This window comes from Linepithema humile, chromosome 2 (assembly GCF_040581485.1).
Source record: "Linepithema humile isolate Giens D197 chromosome 2, Lhum_UNIL_v1.0, whole genome shotgun sequence".
Taxonomy (NCBI): domain Eukaryota; kingdom Metazoa; phylum Arthropoda; class Insecta; order Hymenoptera; family Formicidae; genus Linepithema; species Linepithema humile.
In genome coordinates this window covers 17,728,331-17,747,085 of record NC_090129.1, presented here as the reverse complement: position 1 = coordinate 17,747,085, position 18,755 = coordinate 17,728,331, and the positions used below count along the sequence as shown (strand labels likewise).

The window sequence follows — 18,755 nt, the reverse complement described above, 5'->3', positions numbered from 1 at the left end:
ATATTGACTGCACCAATGTTTTCAGTGTATTTTAATTACACTACGTTTATTAAAAAATGTCCAAAAAACGTCACCTCATTTTTCGCAACTAGTGACAGTAGTTGTTTAGAATCCTCAGTAAATACAATGTTATAAAATGAGGCTGACTTGATGAGTAAGAATATGAAGACGTTACGAAAAATGAGGCGATGCATTTCAGACACTTTTTTATAAATATAATGTAATTCAGACACACTAAAAACATTGGTGCGGTCAATATGGTTTTAATTTTAATTAGCAACGGCATAAGAATACATAACTATAAAGAAATCAAATTAAAATATCCGGTTTTGCGTTCCAACCTCGAAATTGAAAAATCGGATGATATAAACAACAGTAAAAATTATCTAACCAAAGAAATTGCGTTTGAGATCAATCTTAAATATGTATCAAATGGTGTTAAATGTAAAATTTTTAAAAGGCGTTCCGTTGAAACTTTTAGATCGTTTATCGAAAAATTGTTTATTTACCTTCCACACTGAAAATGGCCTAAGCCTAAGACCGGAACGTCTGTGGTTTTTCTATATGATGTAAATCAGTGCTCGAAATTATCTCAGCATTTCAGCCGATTCTCGTAGTTGATGCCATCTATCCTCTTCTTACTGCGCGTACATGAGCCGCTAGGATCAGCGCCGTCGAGTGTCAAAAACAGCACTATCCAATTAATGATTAGGTTCTTCTCCCTTTATTATTACAATTTAAAAAATGTATTAAAAATAATTTTTTTTAATTTTTAAATTTATTATGGAAATATTACATTAAATTTCCACGTCAGATAATATTGCTGACGCGTTCTTTTTAGAGTGGTTTCCCCAATAGTTCTGGGAAATATTTTTAAAATTTTAATAATAAAGGGAAAAGAATCTAATCATTAATTGGATAGTGCCGCTTCTGACGCTCGGCGAGGCTGATCCTAGCGTTGAGGCGCGCTCGGTAAAGAGAAGAAAAGAGACGTCAATCACGAGAATACACATACACACATATATATATATATATATACACATATATGTATATATACATATAACGTTAAAAATTTTAGCATAAAAAATTAAATTTTTATCTTTGAATTGTAAATTCACATACATGTAAAAATTTACATCTATAAATGTCGGTCTCAATATTATCCATAATAATTATTATCAATTTTACACAACAGTATTTTACAATGTAAATCGTCGCTAAATTCGTGCTGAAGATCATTGTGTATTTGCAAAATGTAATGTTGCCGACATAGCATTTAGCTTAAAAGACCAAAATGTTTCCGACTAGATGCGGCGCAAGTTGAATGTATGATAGACAAAATAAACAATAATTCAACGCATACGCTCGAAGCACAAAGAAAAATAAATTCTTGTGTGGGACGTTCTAAATAATAATTACATTTACTGCACACAAAAAGAACTCCATTTACATTACTATGTGTGAAATTGTCATTAATATACTGTGTAGTATGCGCAATAAATTACGTGTAATTCAGCAGTAAAGCGTAAACCACGTGATAAAATCACCAAAAGCCAATTGAACGTTTAAACAAAATTCGTAACAAATTATAGCAATTATACAATGGCATAGTCACACAACGCATGGAGTAAGCATCTTCCCAGTCGCAGCGTGCAGACAATTGATCAGCAAAGAAAACGTAGTAAAGATAAGGTAATCAAAAATTACTAACGTCCCCGACGAGGAACACTTCGCGACATGCATGGAACGAGTGACCTCCGAGTCGACGCGCGAATTGTTCGATCAGCACGTCTCTGACCACGGTAATAACCAGTGTACACCAGTGCTAATTGCGATAGAAAAATTAAAATAACAACACGATCCACTTAGTTGCACAATTTTATACAAAAATAAACATTCTCGAAACCGCTTTGAAGACTGTTTCTCGGATATTCCTTGAAGTAATATTTGCCGAATAATTATAAGCAATAAGAATTTGCATGAAATATATCAAGCGCAATAATGATTTAATGCGGTGCTGTATGCTGTGTTTGATACCGATGCGATTCATTTGATAACTGATTTTAACATTTGAAATCGTACTTTGTTTACTTCAAAAATAATACAAAGATAAATACGTAAAATTTTTATAATATTGGAATTTACAAAAATCGTGGAAATGTTAGATAAAATTCAACATAAGTAAAGGCAAAACTTTTTGCAATTTTTTCTGCAATCGTATTATCAAAGATTAAGTTTAAAACTTTTTATATCAGATATTATTTATTAAAGATGGAAAATTGCAAATAACAAGTTACAATTCAAAGCAAAGTACATTAAAATTAAGATTGCTTGATAGTCTAATTTTAATCTCCAATTCGTAAATGCAGTCTTTAAAATCTAGTCTTTAAAATCTAGTCTGATACGGATTTATTGAAATTGAATGATGAATTTGATGATTGAAATTTAATACAAAAATCTTTTATTGAGAAAACATTGAATTACAATTTTATATCCATTTAAGTTTTTAAACATTACTTGCAAGTGTAATACAAGGGAATGATAATATAACATTGTAAATTATGAAAAATGAATAGTGATTATACTGCTAGTTAAGCACTTTTGTCTGCTAATGTTGTAAGTTAAGAATATATAAATATACTGCATAACATTCGGACAAAATATTTTATACGTATAGATACATATAAAGGTGTACCTTCTTATTTCTGCAATCAACATACACTGAAAAAAACGTGTGTGATATTTGGATTATAACTACATTCTAATATAATTATAATTGCGATACTCATTTTTATAGAAATTGTTAGTATAATGTTAGCAATGTAATAACCTTATACGTATAATATTGCCAAAAATAACCAACCATATAGTTGGAACATCTAAAAAAATGTTCTTGGTGCCAAAAAGCAATATAAATCAAGATTACTGCTATTTTTCTTTTCACTCAGAGTATCAATTGCATTTATCACAAAATCAATAAATTATTAATAAATTCGACATTACAAGTATTTCTTTGATATAGTAATTATTTAAGATACATTTAATTAAATATGTAATATTTCTTTCAACATTATTTGTTTTAAGGATCAGTTGTAAGATGTCTTATACACAGTGCCACAGATATGCAAAGTGGCCGTAAGATGTCACCGCGTCTCTCCATATCTGTTGGATAGACTTGACCGACGTATCAATATTTACGTTTAAAAGAAAAACTATGTCATGCTTCTTCCTTTACTTCCTCCTATCGACCACTTTTCGGTATAAAGGCTCCTGTATGTAAGGCTCGTATTTAGTTATCTGCGTCTAGTCGGTTGAAACAGACACAATGTCAGAATTTACTTTAACGAAAAACAATGTGTGGGATTATTTTCAAAGAATTCCCAACGAGAAATTTCGAGCAAAGTGCAAGAAGTGCAAAAAAAATTTTACCTACATCACAGATATAGCTTTTTTAACACATTTGCGTACAAAGAAACATCAAAAATATTTCAGCGATAAAGCAAACAAAAACTTTGAAGAGAAACCGAATATATATTACGACCAATTACAGCTACAATGTAAAATTTGTGATAAAAAAGTTTCACATGCAAATTTTCGCGAACACGTACGAGACCATTCTCAAGAAGAAAAGGCATATTATGAAGCGAGAAGGACTATCAAGGAACATATGATACAACATGATAATTTTGAGGCGAAGTGCGGAGTGGAGAATTGTGATGATATTATAGTTCTTCAAATTATACCACCATTAATATACCATTTAGAAAGCAAGCATAGGAACGAATTGGAAAATATCCAAAAGGACGCAACGCGTAAGCCAACTATGATCACAAATAAAGAAGATCTATTGTGCAATTACATATTACACAGGCCTGATCGTTTTCATGCACAATGCAACTTTTGCAATTTTGAAGAATATTATACCGACACTGGAGTGTTTCATAAACATTTAAAAAAAAAACATAAGAAAGTTTATTCATACGAAGATGCAAACAAAGGATTCCCGTGGGAACATTTCAAGTATTACGACGAAAACAATTTACAATGTCTTCTCTGCAGAAATTTGCATACTGAAGAGTTTATCCTAGAGTACTTAGAAGAACATGTATATTCGTACCATGAACAAACATATCACGCAACTCTTCAGGACCGAAACAGCAGTGATATGGCCTGGAAATACTGTGACACCAGCGGAGATTTTCAAGTGCGATGTCGTCTTTGTTCCGCCGAAAAGGAACTTGATATTGAATTTACAAAATTAAACGACCATATTAGGAAAGAACATGTGGAAAAGCAACCAAGTACGAAAAGCGAGTATGATGAAACACCTGAAGCGTTAGGAAGCCAACCACAGGAGGAAAAAAGTAGAGAAAAAGGTAAGTGACAGCAAGTTTTATTGTTAATGCAATTATATACGTGCATATAATTATATTTAACTTTGTCGAATCGCGTTTAAGTAGAACAAATGCAAACAATAGTCAGATAACATGTTTCACAAGCAAATATTTATAAATTTTATAGGTTTATCCAAAGGTGAATGATGCTAACGGCGATCATGTAGAACGACAACCAGGCACCATGACAAAAGGCAACCTTGACTTTGGTAATTGAAACAATTTATATGCACAGAAAATGATGTATCTATAACGTGTAATAATTCGTTTTATGTTTACAAAATTATAAATATGTTTATAAATTGACGCTTAATAAGAAAGATTAAGTTTCATTTTTGAAATTTATGAAATATATTTAATATATTTTATATGTTTGATATATTTGCTTATATGTAATCCGGCTTAAATTTATAAACTATGCTTATAATTTCATAAAGTAAAACAATTTTATAAAGTAACAATCGACTCTTTAGTTCAAAAATAAAATTTGTTAATAAGTTATTCAGCACAATAATATTTCAGTTTTATTTTTATTTTTTACAATTCTATGTGTACCTTGGTTATACGTGAACATTTATTGTACTTGCGGCAGTTTAAATTTATTACGACTCCCTAGTTATTTTTATATTACTACAGGTTTCGAACTATAATATCAATGTAATAATAATAATTGGTAAAATACGAGTATGTCAGTTTAAATTTTACAGTTATACTTAGCCTCTCGAATTGATAATGCTTTCAATATAATAAAAAAATAGATTTGTCATTAACGAAATGCATGCTGTAACACATGTAAGACGATTTCCTTATAGAATTGAAAAATATTCAACACAAATGCTTATTGTATCATTTGGCTATTTTATTAATAACTTTTTATTCATTTGTTTATTAACATAATCAAAAACTAACGTCTATCAGTTCAATTCAATAATCACACAAGATTTCTCAAATGTATGTAGCTATCGAAAATCTGCGAAAACAAAATATTATAACGACACATCTTTTTAATAATTATAATTCAAAATATAATTGAAGAAGTTAAAACAGTTGAAACGACTTTTAAATTAATTGTGTTTTAAAATTTATAATTAATTATGATTAAAGATAGAAACTGCGATCATGACACTTCATAAAACTAAAACTTAAACACATTGACAGCATAATGTAAGCAAATGTATAAATAATGTAGTAATTCTCTAAAGTATTACAAGTATCTATAAAATTCCATCGTTTTATTATTTTAATATTACGCTAATGTAAAATTTTAAATTACTTGCATAACACTATCAATGCTTGCATGATATTCAGTTTGCGGTACATAATGTTGAATATGGACATAACGCATTTTTCAATTCATAGTAATTTAGTATAATTAATAGTATAATTATAATTAAACTGAGTGAAAGTTAATACATGACATGTAACAATTATTGTTATACTTAAAATACATATGCATGAAAGAAAAACGCTTTATTTAATCATTCTATACAAAAATATTTAGAATGCCCATAAAAAATAAAAAAATTTTAACCCACATATAACTTTAGGTAGTTGTAAAAAGAAGTAAAATTTTAATTTGCATGGAATTTAATTTTCAAAAAATTATTCTTCTTCGTGTATAATTTTCAATGTTATGCTTACGTAATGAATTATTATAATTTCCTCGATATATGAAATGTTTCGAAATGTAAAAATTATATATGCTATTTTTTCTTTCATATTCTATTAGTAACATTTTGTTCTGGAGTAACACGAAAAGTTGATTTTTTTATAAACTCGATTTCTGCAAAGTATTTAATAATTGTCGTGTGTAAGAAATGCCGGATAAAATTGTTCAATTTACTCTCAAACGCTACCTGGTTTAATAAATTTTTTAGTAACGTTAATGATCATCTGATAATATAATCGTGCAGTCTCTGCAGAGTAACAGTAAAACAAGCTACGCTCCTACACAGAGATTTTTAAATGGTAAGAAGGGTTTTCTGCTTTCTAGTAGAAATTCGCGAGAGATGGCATTGTAAAAAACTTCGATAAATTTTACCATAACGCAAAGAAGATGTTACAGTACATGTTAAAGTAAAGTAATAACAAAAACTTATAAAATTTTTTTTCGAAAAATTACATTCTTATGTGTGTAATCTGATTAAATATTCTTCCAATAAAGATCAATTTCTTTTAAATTTTTCGAGCACTTTGCTAAATAAAATTAATTAATCATTAAAAAAGTGTTTTCATAAAACCGAAATAGTATAAAATAAATAAAAAAATAACAGTTAAATAATAGTAATAACAATATATTAATAGAATATGTTATAAAATAAAAAATAGATGTTGATAAATTTTGAATGTGTAAATTACGTGAGTGTCGTATTGGTTGAATATTAAAAATAATCGTATTATTAAAGACTTAATTTATTATATAAAAATTATATTTTTACTATCTTTCGGTATAAAAATTAAGGTTTAGTTGAAAATACAACCAAAAGTACAACAGTGAAACGGCAATAATTATTTAAATTTATTATAAACTTTCTTAATAAATATAGCTCTTTAAATTAATACATTAATCATAATTTTATTACATGAGCTGGTAGAGCTAAAAGCTAGAATTTAATACCCGCAATTATTATTTACATCATATAGAAAAACATCAGACGTTTCGGCCTTGGACTTAGGCCATCATCAGCGTTGAAGGTAAACAAACAATTTTTCGATAAACGATCTAGAAGTAACAAAGCAACGTATTTGAAAAGTTTTACATTTAACACTACTTAATACATGTTTAAGATTGATCTCAAAGGCAATTCCTTTAGTTATATTATTTCTATCGTTGTCTATATCTTCTGATTTTTCAATCTCGAGGTTGAATAGAAAAACCGTGTTTTCTTAATTTGATTTCTATATAGTCATCTACTCTGATGCCTAATTAAAATTGAGATCATATTGACCGCGCTAATGTTTTCAGTGTGTTCTAATTATATTACGTATATTAAAAAGTGTCCAAGAAACCTCATCTAAATTTTCGCAACTAGTGACAGTAGTTGTTTAGAATCCTCAATGAATACAATATAATAAAATGAGGCTGACTTGAGTAAGAATATGAAGACGTTACGGAAAATGAAGCGATGCATTTTCGACACTTTTTTATAAATATAACGTAATTCAGACACACTGAAAACATTGGTGCGGTTGATATGGTTTCAATTTTAATTAACAACGGCATCAGAATACCTAACTATAAAGAAATCAAATTAAGAAATCTGGTTTTGCGTTCCAACCTTAAGATTGGAAAATCAGAAAATATAGACAACAAATAGAAATTATATAACCAAAGAAATTGCATTTGTGATCAATCTTAAATATGTATCAAATGATGTTAAATGTAAAATTTTTAAAAGGCGTTGCGTTGTAACTTCTAGATCGCTTATCGAAAAATTGTTTGTTTACCTTCCACACCTAAGCCCAAAGCCAAAACGTTTGTGGTTTTTCTATATGATATAAATCAGTGCTAAATGCTCGGAATTATCTTAGCATTTCAGCCGATTCTCGTAGTTGATGCCTCCTTTCCTCTTTTTACCGCGCGCACATGAGCTGCTAGGACCAGCGTTGTCAAGTGTCAAGAACGGCACTATCCAATTAATGATTAGGTTCTTCTCCCTTTATTATTAAAATTTTTTAAATATATTAAAAATAGTTTTTTTAATTTTTAAATTTATTATAAAAATATTCCATTAGATTTCCACGTCAGGTAATATTGCTCACGCGTTCTTTTTAGAATGGTTTCCTCAGTAGATCTAAGGAACATTTTTAAAATTATAATAATAAAGAGAAAAGAATCTAATCATTAATTGGATAGTGCCGCTTCTGACGCTCGGCGAGGCTGGTCCTAGCGTTGAGACGTGCTCGGTAAGAAAAAAAAAGAAGGCGTCCATCACGAGAATCGGCTATATATGTATATACATATACATATAATGTAACAAATTTTAGCATGAAAAATTAAATTTTCATCTTTGAATTGTAAATTCACATACATGTGGAAATTTACATCTATAAATGTCAGTCTCAATACCATAAAAATTATTATAAATTTTACACAACAGTATCTTACAGTGTAAATCAGCGCTCGGAATTAGTTGCACATTTCGGGCCAATTCAAGAGACAACGCTTCCTGTTCCCCCACTACCGCCCGGCCGCTGGCGGTCGAGCCGCCGATAACTTTGACGCAGGAGCGTTTTATATAAGAAATAGGCTCGGTTGTTGAGGCATCTCTCAAAAAATAATAATATTTTCTTTGCTACATAAATAATGTTTATTTTCATTAATAATTAAATATATATATTATGTATTAATGAAAATAAACATTATTTATGTAGTGAAGAAAATGTTACGATTTTCTGAGAGATGCCTAAACAATCTAGTCTATTTCTAATATAAAACGCTCCTGAACCAGAGCTATCGGCGGCTCGGCCGCCAGCGGCAGGGCGGTAGTGAGGGGACAGGAGGCGTCGTCTCCAGAATCGGCCCGAAATGTGCAACTAATTCCGAGCGCTGGTGTAAATCGTCGCTAAATTCGTGCTGAAGATCTTTGTGTATTTGCAAAATGTAATGTTGCCGACATAGCATTTGGCTTAAAAGACCAAAATGTTCCCGACTAGATGCAGCGCAAGCTGAATGTATGATGGACAAAATAACCAATAATTCAACGCATACACTCAAAGCACAAATTAAAATAAATTTTTGTGTGAGACGTTATAAAACGTTACATTTATTGTATACAAAAAAAACTTCATTTACATTACTATGTGTAAAATTGTCATTAATATAACGCTGTGAAGTATGCGCGATGAATTACGTGTAATTTGGCAGTAAAGTGTAAACCATGCGATAAAGTCATCAAAAGCCAATTGAATGTTTAAGCAGAATTCGTAATAAATTATGGCGATTATACAATGGCATAGTCGCATGATGCATGGAGTAAACATCTTCCGAGTCGCGGTGTGCAGACAATCGATCAGCAAAAGAAATGTAGTAAAGATAAGGTAATCAAAGACAAGTAACGTTCCCGACGAGGAATACTTCGCAACATGCACGGAACGAGAGAACCCCGGGTCGACACGCGAAATGTTCGATCAGCACATCGCTGAATGCACGGCGATAACCACTGTACACCAGTGCTAATTGCAAAAAAAAAAGAAAAATAATAACGCGAGTCATTCAGTTGCGAAGTTTTATATTTACGAAAATAAACATTCTTGAAATCTCTTTCAAGTCTGCTTCTCGAATATTCCATGAAACAATATTTGTCGAATAATTATATGCAATAAGAATGTGCACGAGATATATCAAGTGCAACAATGATTTAGTGCGATATATGCTGTGTTCGATACTGATGCGATTTATTTCATAACTAATGTTGATATTTAAAATCGTACTTTGATTACTTCAGAACTAAAGCAAAAGATAAATACATAAAAATTTTTTAATATTGGAATTTACAAAAATCGTGGAAATGTTAGATAAAATTCAACATAAATAGAAGCAAATCTTTTAGCAATTTTTGCAGCAACCGTATTATCAGAGATTAAGTTTAAAACATTTTTTAAGTCAGATCAATTATTAAAGATTGAAAATTGCAGATAACAGATTACAATTCAAAGCAAAATACATTAAAATTAAAATTGCTTGATTAGTATAATTTCAATCTCCAATTCGTAAATTCAGCCTATAAAATCTAGTCTGATATGGATTTATTGAAATTTAATCAAAAATCTTTTATTGAGACATAATTGAATTACAATTTCATACATTTAAGTTTTTTAAACATCACTTGCAAGTGTAATACAGGGAAATGATAATATAACATTGTAAATTATGAAAATTTATCAGTGATGATGCTGCTGGTGAAGCATTTTTGTGTGCTAATTTTGTAAATTAAGAATATATAAATATACTGCATAACATTCAAAATATTTTACGAACAAAAATTTTACAGACAAAATATTTTATACGTATAAATACATATAAAGGTGTACCTTCTTATTTCTGCAATCAACACACACTGAAAGAAAGGTGTGTGATATTTGGATTATAACTGCATTCTAATATAATTATAATTGCGATACTCATTTTTATAGAAATTGTTAGTATAATGTCAGTAATGTAATAACCTGATACGTATAATATTGCCAAAAATAACCAACCATATAATCGGAACATCTAAAAAAATGTTCTTGGTGCCAAAAAGCAATATAAATCATGATTACTGCTATTTTTCTTTTCATTCAGTGTATCAATTGCATTTATCACGACATCAATAAATTCAGCACACAAGGATTTCTTTCGTATAGTAATTATTTAAGATACAACTAATTAAATATATAATATTTCTTTAAACATTATTTGTTTTAAGGATCAGTTGTAACATGTCTAATACAGAGTTCCATTGCTATGCAAAGTGGCCGTGAGATGTCACCGCGTCTTTCGATATATCAGTTGGATAGACTTGACCGACGTATCAATATTTACGTTTAAAAGAAAAACTATATCATGTTTCTTCCTTTACTTCCTCCTATCGACCACTTTTCGGTATAAAAGCTCCTGTATGTAAGCCTCGTATTTAGTTATCTGCGGCTAGTCAGTTAAAACAGACACAATGTCAAAATTTGTCTTAACGAAAGACAATGTGTGGGATTATTTTGAAGAAATTCCCAACAAAGATCTAGCAAGTTGCAAGAAGTGTGGAGAAAGATTTGTCTACACCATAGATTCAAGTATTTTAAAACATTTGCGTGGACAAAAACATCAAAAATATTTCAACGATGCAGCAAAAAGAAACGTTAGCGATAACCTGGATATATATTACACTCCACAAGATACAGCATGTACCATTTGTAAAATTCATGTTTTGCGAAAAAATTTGGACCAACACATCAAAGATTTTCATCCTCTAAAAAAACTGGCACATTATGAAGCAATGAGAACTAAAATGGAACATATAAGAAAAGTTAGTAATTTTAAGTTGATGTGCGAACTGCAGAATTGTAACTCAGGTATAACTCTTCAAATACATCCTAATATAAATCGCCATTTACAAGAAAAGCATCCGAATGAATTAAAAAATATTGAAACGGACGCAACGCCAACTGCGGTCACAAATAAAGAAGATGTATTGCGCAATTACATATTACACAGGCCTCATCGTTTTCAAGCACAATGCAAGTTTTGCAATTTTAATGAATATTATGTCCAGACTGAAAATTTTCGTAAACATGTACAAGAAGATCATAACGTAGTTTTATTACACGAAAATGCAAAGAAAGGATATCCGTGGAAACATTTCAAGTATTTTGAAGAAAACATATTACAATGTAATCTTTGCCAAGGGTTGCATATTGAAAACGTTATACAAGATAAGCTAGCAAAACATGTATTTAAAATCCATAGAGATATACATAACAAAACTTTTATGCACCGAAACGGCACTGATTGGACCCAGAAATATTGTGACTTCAGCGATGATTTTCAAGTGCGATGTTATTTTTGTAACAAAGAAACGGAACTGGATATTGAATTTACAAAATTAAACGACCATATTGTAAATACACATTCGAAAGAGCCACCAAGTACGAAAAGACAGTATGAAACAGCTGGACCGTCAGGAAGCCAACCACAGAAAAAAAAAAGTAAGCAAAAAGATAAGTGACAGTAAGTTATATTGTTAATACAATTATATACGTGCATATAATTAATTTTAACTTTGTCGAGTCGCGTTTAAGTAGAACAAATGCAAACAATAGTCAGATAACATGTTTCACCAGCAAATATTTATAAATTTTATATAGGTTCATCGTAAAGGGAATGATGCTAACGACGATCATGTAGCACGACAACAAGGCACTCGACAAAAAGCAATCTTGACTTTGGTAATTGAAACAATTTATAATATGCGCAGAAAAAAATGTATCTCTTACGTGTAATAGTTCGTTTTATGTTTATGAAATTATAAATACGTTTATAAATTGACGCTTTAGAAATTGACGCTTTATAAGAAAAAAAAATTAAGTTTTATTTTTCGAATTTATAAAATATATTTGATATATTTAATATATTTGATATATTTTGCTTATATGTAATCTGTCCTAAATTTATAAACTATGATTATAATTCCACAAAATAAAAGAATCTTATAAAGTAACAGTCGACTCTTCGGTTCCGAGACAAAATTTGTTAATAAGTTATTGAACCCAATATTTCAGTTTAATTTTCATTTCTTACAATTCTATGTGTATCTTGGTCGTACATGAAGCCTGAACATTTATTGTACTTTAGATAATTTAAATTTATTATGACTCCTTAGTTATTATTATATTATTAGAGGTTTTCGAACTACAAATAATATGAATGTAATAATAATTATGGTAAATTACGAGTATGTCAATTTAAATTCAGCAGTTATACTTAGCTTTTCGAATTGATAATGCTTTAAGTATAATAACAAAATACATTTGTCATTAACAAAATGTATGCTGTAACACATGTAAGATGATTTCTTTATACAATTGAAAAATATTCAACACAAATGCTTATTGCATCGTTTGGCAATTTTATTAATAATTTTTTATTTATTTGTTTAATAACACAATCAGAAACTAACGTCTATCAGTTAAATTCGATAATCATACAAGATTTCTCAAATGTTTGTAGCTATCGAAAATCTGCGAAAACAAAATATTATAACAACAAATCTTTTTAATTATTATAATTCAAAATATAATTGAAAAAGTTAAAACGGTTCAAACGACTTTTAAATTAATTGTGTTTGAAATTTTATAATTATTTATGATTAAAGATAGAAACTGCGATCATGACACTTCATAAAACTAAAACTTAAACACATTAACAGCATAATGTAAGCAAATGTATAAATAATGTATTAAATCTTTAAAGTATTACAAGTATCTATAAAATTGCATCATTTAATTATTTTAATATTACGCTGATGTAAAATTTTTTAGATTACTTGTTTAATACTATCAATGCTTGCATGATGTTCAGTTTGCGGTACATAATGTTGAATATGGACATAAAGGATTTTTCAATTCATAGTAATTTAGTATAATTAATAGTATAATTATAATTAGACTAAGTGTAAATGTTAATACATGGCATGTAATAATTATTGTTATACTTAAAATACATATGCATGAAAGAAAAACGCTTTATTTAATTATTCTATACAAAAATATTTAATATGCCCATAGAAAATAAAAAAGTTTTGACCCACATTATATATATATATATATATATATATATATATATATATATATATATATCTATACATAACTTTAAGTAGCAGTAAAAGAAAAATTTTAATTTGCATGCAATTTAATTTTCAAAAAATTATTCTTCGTCGTGTATAAATCTTCAATGTTATGTTTACGTAATAAATTATTATAATGTTTTCAATATATAAAATGTTTCGCAATGTAAAAATTATATATGTTATTTTTTTCTTCATATTCTATTAGTAACATTTTGCTCTGAAGTAACACAAAAAGTTGTGTTTTTTTTAAATCGATTTCTGCGAAATATTTAATCATTGTCATGTGTAAGAAATGCGGGATAAAATTGTTCAATTTACTCGAACGCTACCTGGTTTAATAAATTGTTTCGTAACGATAATGATTATCTGATAATGTAATCGTGCAGTTTATGCAAAGTAACAGTAAAACAAAGCCACGTTCTTGCACAGAGATTTTCAATTCGTAAGAAGAATTTCTGCTTTCTAGTAGAGATCCGCGAGAAATTGCGTTTAAAAAAATTCCATAAATTTTATTATAACGTAAAGAAGATGTTAAATTACATGTTAAAGTAAATTAATAACAAAACTTTATTAAATTATTTTCGGAAAATTACATGCTTTATTTGTGTAACCTGAATAAATATTTTTCCAATAACGATAAATTTCTTTTAAATTTTTGGTGCATCTTGCTAAATAAAATAAATTAATAACTAAAAAGTGATTTTATAAAACCAAAGTAGTATAAAATAAATTAAAAAATAAAAATTACATAATAATAATAACATTATATTAATAAAATATATTACAAAATAAAAAATTAACTTTGATAAATTTTGCATATGTGAATTACGTTAGTGTTTTATTGGCTAAATATTAAAAATAATCGTATTATTAAAGACTTAATTTATTATATTAAAATTATATTTTTATTATCTTTCGGTATAAGAAATAAAAATGAAAGTTTAGTTGAAAATACAACCAAAAGTACAACTGTGAAACACCAATAGTCATTTTATTACATGAGCTGGTAGAGCTAAAAGCTAGAATTTAATACCCGCAATTATTATTTACGTCATATAGAAAAACCACAGACGTTTCGGCCTTGGCCGTAAGCCATCTTCAGTGTTGAAGGTAAACAAACAATTTTTCGATAAACGATCTAGAAGTAACAACGCAACGTCTTTGAAAAGTTTTACATTTAACACCACTTAATACATATTTAAGATTGATCTCAAACGCAATTCCTTTGGTTATATAATTTCTATCGTTGTCTTTATATTCTGATTTTTCAATCTCGAGGTTGGATAAAAAAACCGTGTTTTCTTAATTTGATTTCTTTGTAGTCATCTACTCTGATGCCTAATTAAAATTTAAACCATATTGACCGCACCAATGTTTTCAGTGTGTTTTAATTACACTACGTTTATCAAAAAATGTCCAAAAAGCGTCACCTCATGTTTCGCAACTAGTGACAGTAGTTGTTTAGAATTCTCAGTAAATACAATGTTATAAAATAAAGCCGACTTGATGAGTAAGAATATGAAGTTACGAAAAATGAGGCGATGCATTTCAGACACTGTTTTATAAATATAATGTAATTCAGACACACTAAAAACATTGGTGCGGTCAATATGGTTTTAATTTTAATTAGCAACGGCATCAGAATACATAACTATAAAAAAATCAAATTAAGATATAACATTCGGACAAAATGTTTTATAGATATAGATACACATAAAGGCGTACTTTCATATTTCTGCAATCAACATACACTGAAAGAAAGGTGTGTAATATTTGGATTATAACTGCATTCTAATATAATTATAATCGCGATTATACTCATAAAAAATATTCTTGGTACCGAAAAGCAATATAAATCATGATTACTGTTATTTTTCTTTTCACTCAGAGTATCAATTGCATTTATCACAAAATGAATAAATTATCAATAATTTCGACATTACAAGTATTTCTTTGATATAGTAATTATTTAAGATACATTTAATTAAATATGTAATATTTCTTTAAATATTATTTGTTCAAAGGATCAGTTGTAACATGTCTTGTACACAGTGCCAGAGATATGCAAAGTGGCCGTGAGATGTCACCGCGTCTCTCGATATCTGTTGGATAGACTTGACCGGCGTAGCAATATTTACGTTTAAAAGAAAAACTATGTCATGTTTCTTCCTTTACTTCCTCCTATCGACCACTTTTCGGTATAAAGGCTCCTGTATGTAAGGCTCGTATTTAGTTATCTGCGTCTAGTCGGTTGAAACAGACACAATGTCAGAATTTACTTTAACGAAAAACAATGTGTGGGATTATTTTCAAAGAATTCCCAACGAGAAATTTCGAGCAAAGTGCAAGAAGTGCGAATCAAGTTTTAAGTACATTAATTATGGAAATTTTCAATTACATTTACGTCTTAAACATAAAAAATATTGCATCGACGCAGTAAAGAAAAATGTAATAGATGGACCGGATATATATTACGACGAATTATTGTCAGCATGTTTTGTTTGTAAAAAGTAAGTTCCGTACGAAAATTTTCGCAATCACATACAATCACATTCTGCAACAGAAGTGGTACATTATAAAACGATCAGGATTAAAAAAGAACATAACACACAAATTGGTAATTTTGAGGTGAAGTGCAAACTGGAGAATTTGTAATAAAACTATACCTCGTAGTATTCCAGCAACATTATTAAAAAATTATTTATCAAGATGCATGTATTAGAACGAATTGAAAAATATGCAAACGGACGTAATGTATGTGCTAGCTAAGCTCACAGATATACTAGAAGTATCGAAAAATTACAAATTTCTAGAGGGAAAGTTTCAAGCAAATTGCAAATTTTTAGGATGCAATTTTCAAGGATGTTATATCGACTACAAAAACTTTATCCAACATGTAACGGAACATCATCAAGAAGTTTCTTCATACAAAGAAAGAAACGGAGAAGGATACCCGTGGATGTATTTCATGCCGAAAACGCTTCACAATGTCTTCTCTGTCAAGATATTACTGTAGCGGCTCGTGACGACTATTTACAACTTTAAAAACACATTTTGACACATTCCCTTTTGACCATTACGATATTAATTGGGTAAGCAAATACTGTACAAAGAGTGATGATTTTTACATGCAATGTCGTCTTTGTTCCATCGCAATAACACTTGATGTTGAATTATAGGATTTAAATCACCATATTGAGAGTACACATCTGAACAAGCCGACAAGCACGATAAGAGCGTGTGACATAGCTGGACCGTTCAGGAAGTCAACGAAAGAAGAAAAAAAGTAACAGTAAGTTTTATTGAAATTTTTGTTAATTATACGTACATATAATTAATTTTGACTTTGTTCGAGTCGCGTTTGAGCAGAACAAAATCAAACAATAACCAGACAACTTGTTTTACAAGCAAATATTTATAAATTTTATAGATTTATCCAAAAATGAATGATGCTAACGGCGATCATGTAGCACGACAACCAGGCATCACGACAAAAGGCAATCTTGACTTTGGTGATTAAAACAATCAATGATATGCAAAGAAAATAACGTATCTCTAACGTGTAATTATTCGTTTTATGTTTATAAAATTATAAATATGTTTATAAATTTACGTATTATGAGAAATTCGAAGTTACATTTTTGGAATTTATTATGTATGTCTAACATATTCAATTAAGTATATTTGATATATTTTGCTTATGTGTAATCTGTCTTAAATTTATAAACTATGCTAATTTTATAAAGTAAAACAATTTTATAAATTAACAATCGACTCTTCGGTTCAGGGACAAGATTTGTCAGCAAGTTATGCAACACAGTCACAATATTTCAGTTTCATTTTTATTTCTTATATTTTTATGTGTACTTGGTCGTATGTGTAGCCTGAATATTTATTGTACTTTATATAATCTAAATTTATTACAACTCGTTACTATTATATTATTAGAGGTTTCCAAACTGTGATATAATAATTATTATTGGTAAAATATGTCAATTTTATTTTTTTAGTTGTATTTAGCCTGTAGAATGCTTTCAGTATAATAAAAAAATAAACTTGTTAACAAAATGCATGCTTTTAAAACGGGAAGAAAGGTCTTCTGCTTTCCAGTAGAGGTCCGCGTGAGATAGCATTGTAAAAAATTCGATAAATTTACGCAAATAGGATGTAAAAGTACACAATTAATAACGAAAATCAGACGCTACGAAGACATATGTTATCTCGTTGGAAGATGGATTATAACCTACATCGTAAAAAGTTTTTAAAATTTATGAAAGTAAATATATAATGCGCTACCACCATATCACTTTAGTTAGCAGAATTAATACGTTGCAATATTTGACACAATACTCGAGCAATGCATTTTCTCACGCAGTGTGCCGTGTCACGCATTACGCGGCAAAATAATTCATGAATTCGCGGGCACGATTAAACGAAATCGAAATCGATGCTCAAAACGCAGTGATCGTTCGTCATCGAAATGAGTGCGGTGCTCTGGCGCAGTCAGTGAATAATTCGAGTCCATATGCAGTGCATGTTCAGGAAATTGCGTTGAATTAAGATACAAGATGTATGAAGCAGCGATAGTGCAGAGAAGTAGTTAATATTACAACAAAATTGAAATGTAATATTTTATTCGATTTTGAACAAATAAACGTATGGTGGTAGAAATATTAAATATTGAAAAGTACAAGTCATTTTCTTGTATTAAAATTCATTATGCATAAATTGCACATATAACCTGCAATAATTATTTTAATATACAACATTATGCTGCGAATAGTTTCCAAGACATCAAAAAATTATTTTATAGACATTTGTATTACTAGCATTAAAAAACAATTAGTGTTATGTATAAAATTAGTATTCATACATACGATTTATTATTACGCAAATTGACGTACTGAAATGACGAAGGCAAACGTGGGAAATCGTTATAGAACAAAATGTCCCTCATACGATTTCACAGGAATTAAATCGAATCATGCGTATCGGCGACAAAGTCACGATGTGTTGACTGCAAAGTTACATCGCCGGA

At 29.2% G+C, this 18,755-nt stretch overlaps 1 protein-coding gene and 2 long non-coding RNA genes across 12 annotated transcripts in view; 2 read left to right on the top strand and 1 right to left on the bottom strand.

Moving 5' to 3' along the window:
- Positions 1-18,755, bottom strand: part of LOC105679013 (latrophilin Cirl-like) — a 452,907-nt gene that overhangs the window by 110,961 nt on the left and 323,191 nt on the right. The window lies entirely within an intron of this gene.
- On the top strand, positions 2,552-5,240 carry LOC105679014 (uncharacterized). The gene is made up of 2 exons (XR_010888849.1): positions 2,552-4,376; positions 4,522-5,240. It is a non-coding gene; the product is annotated as an uncharacterized lncRNA (long non-coding RNA).
- Positions 15,801-17,895, top strand: LOC105679019 (uncharacterized). 3 transcript variants are annotated; one of them, XR_010888649.1, is made up of 4 exons: positions 15,801-16,471; positions 16,564-16,809; positions 16,897-17,009; positions 17,148-17,895. It is a non-coding gene; the product is annotated as an uncharacterized lncRNA (long non-coding RNA). The 3 variants fall into 3 exon arrangements; XR_001101780.2 differs by having other exon boundaries at positions 15,803-16,227; XR_010888648.1 differs by having other exon boundaries at positions 15,810-16,809.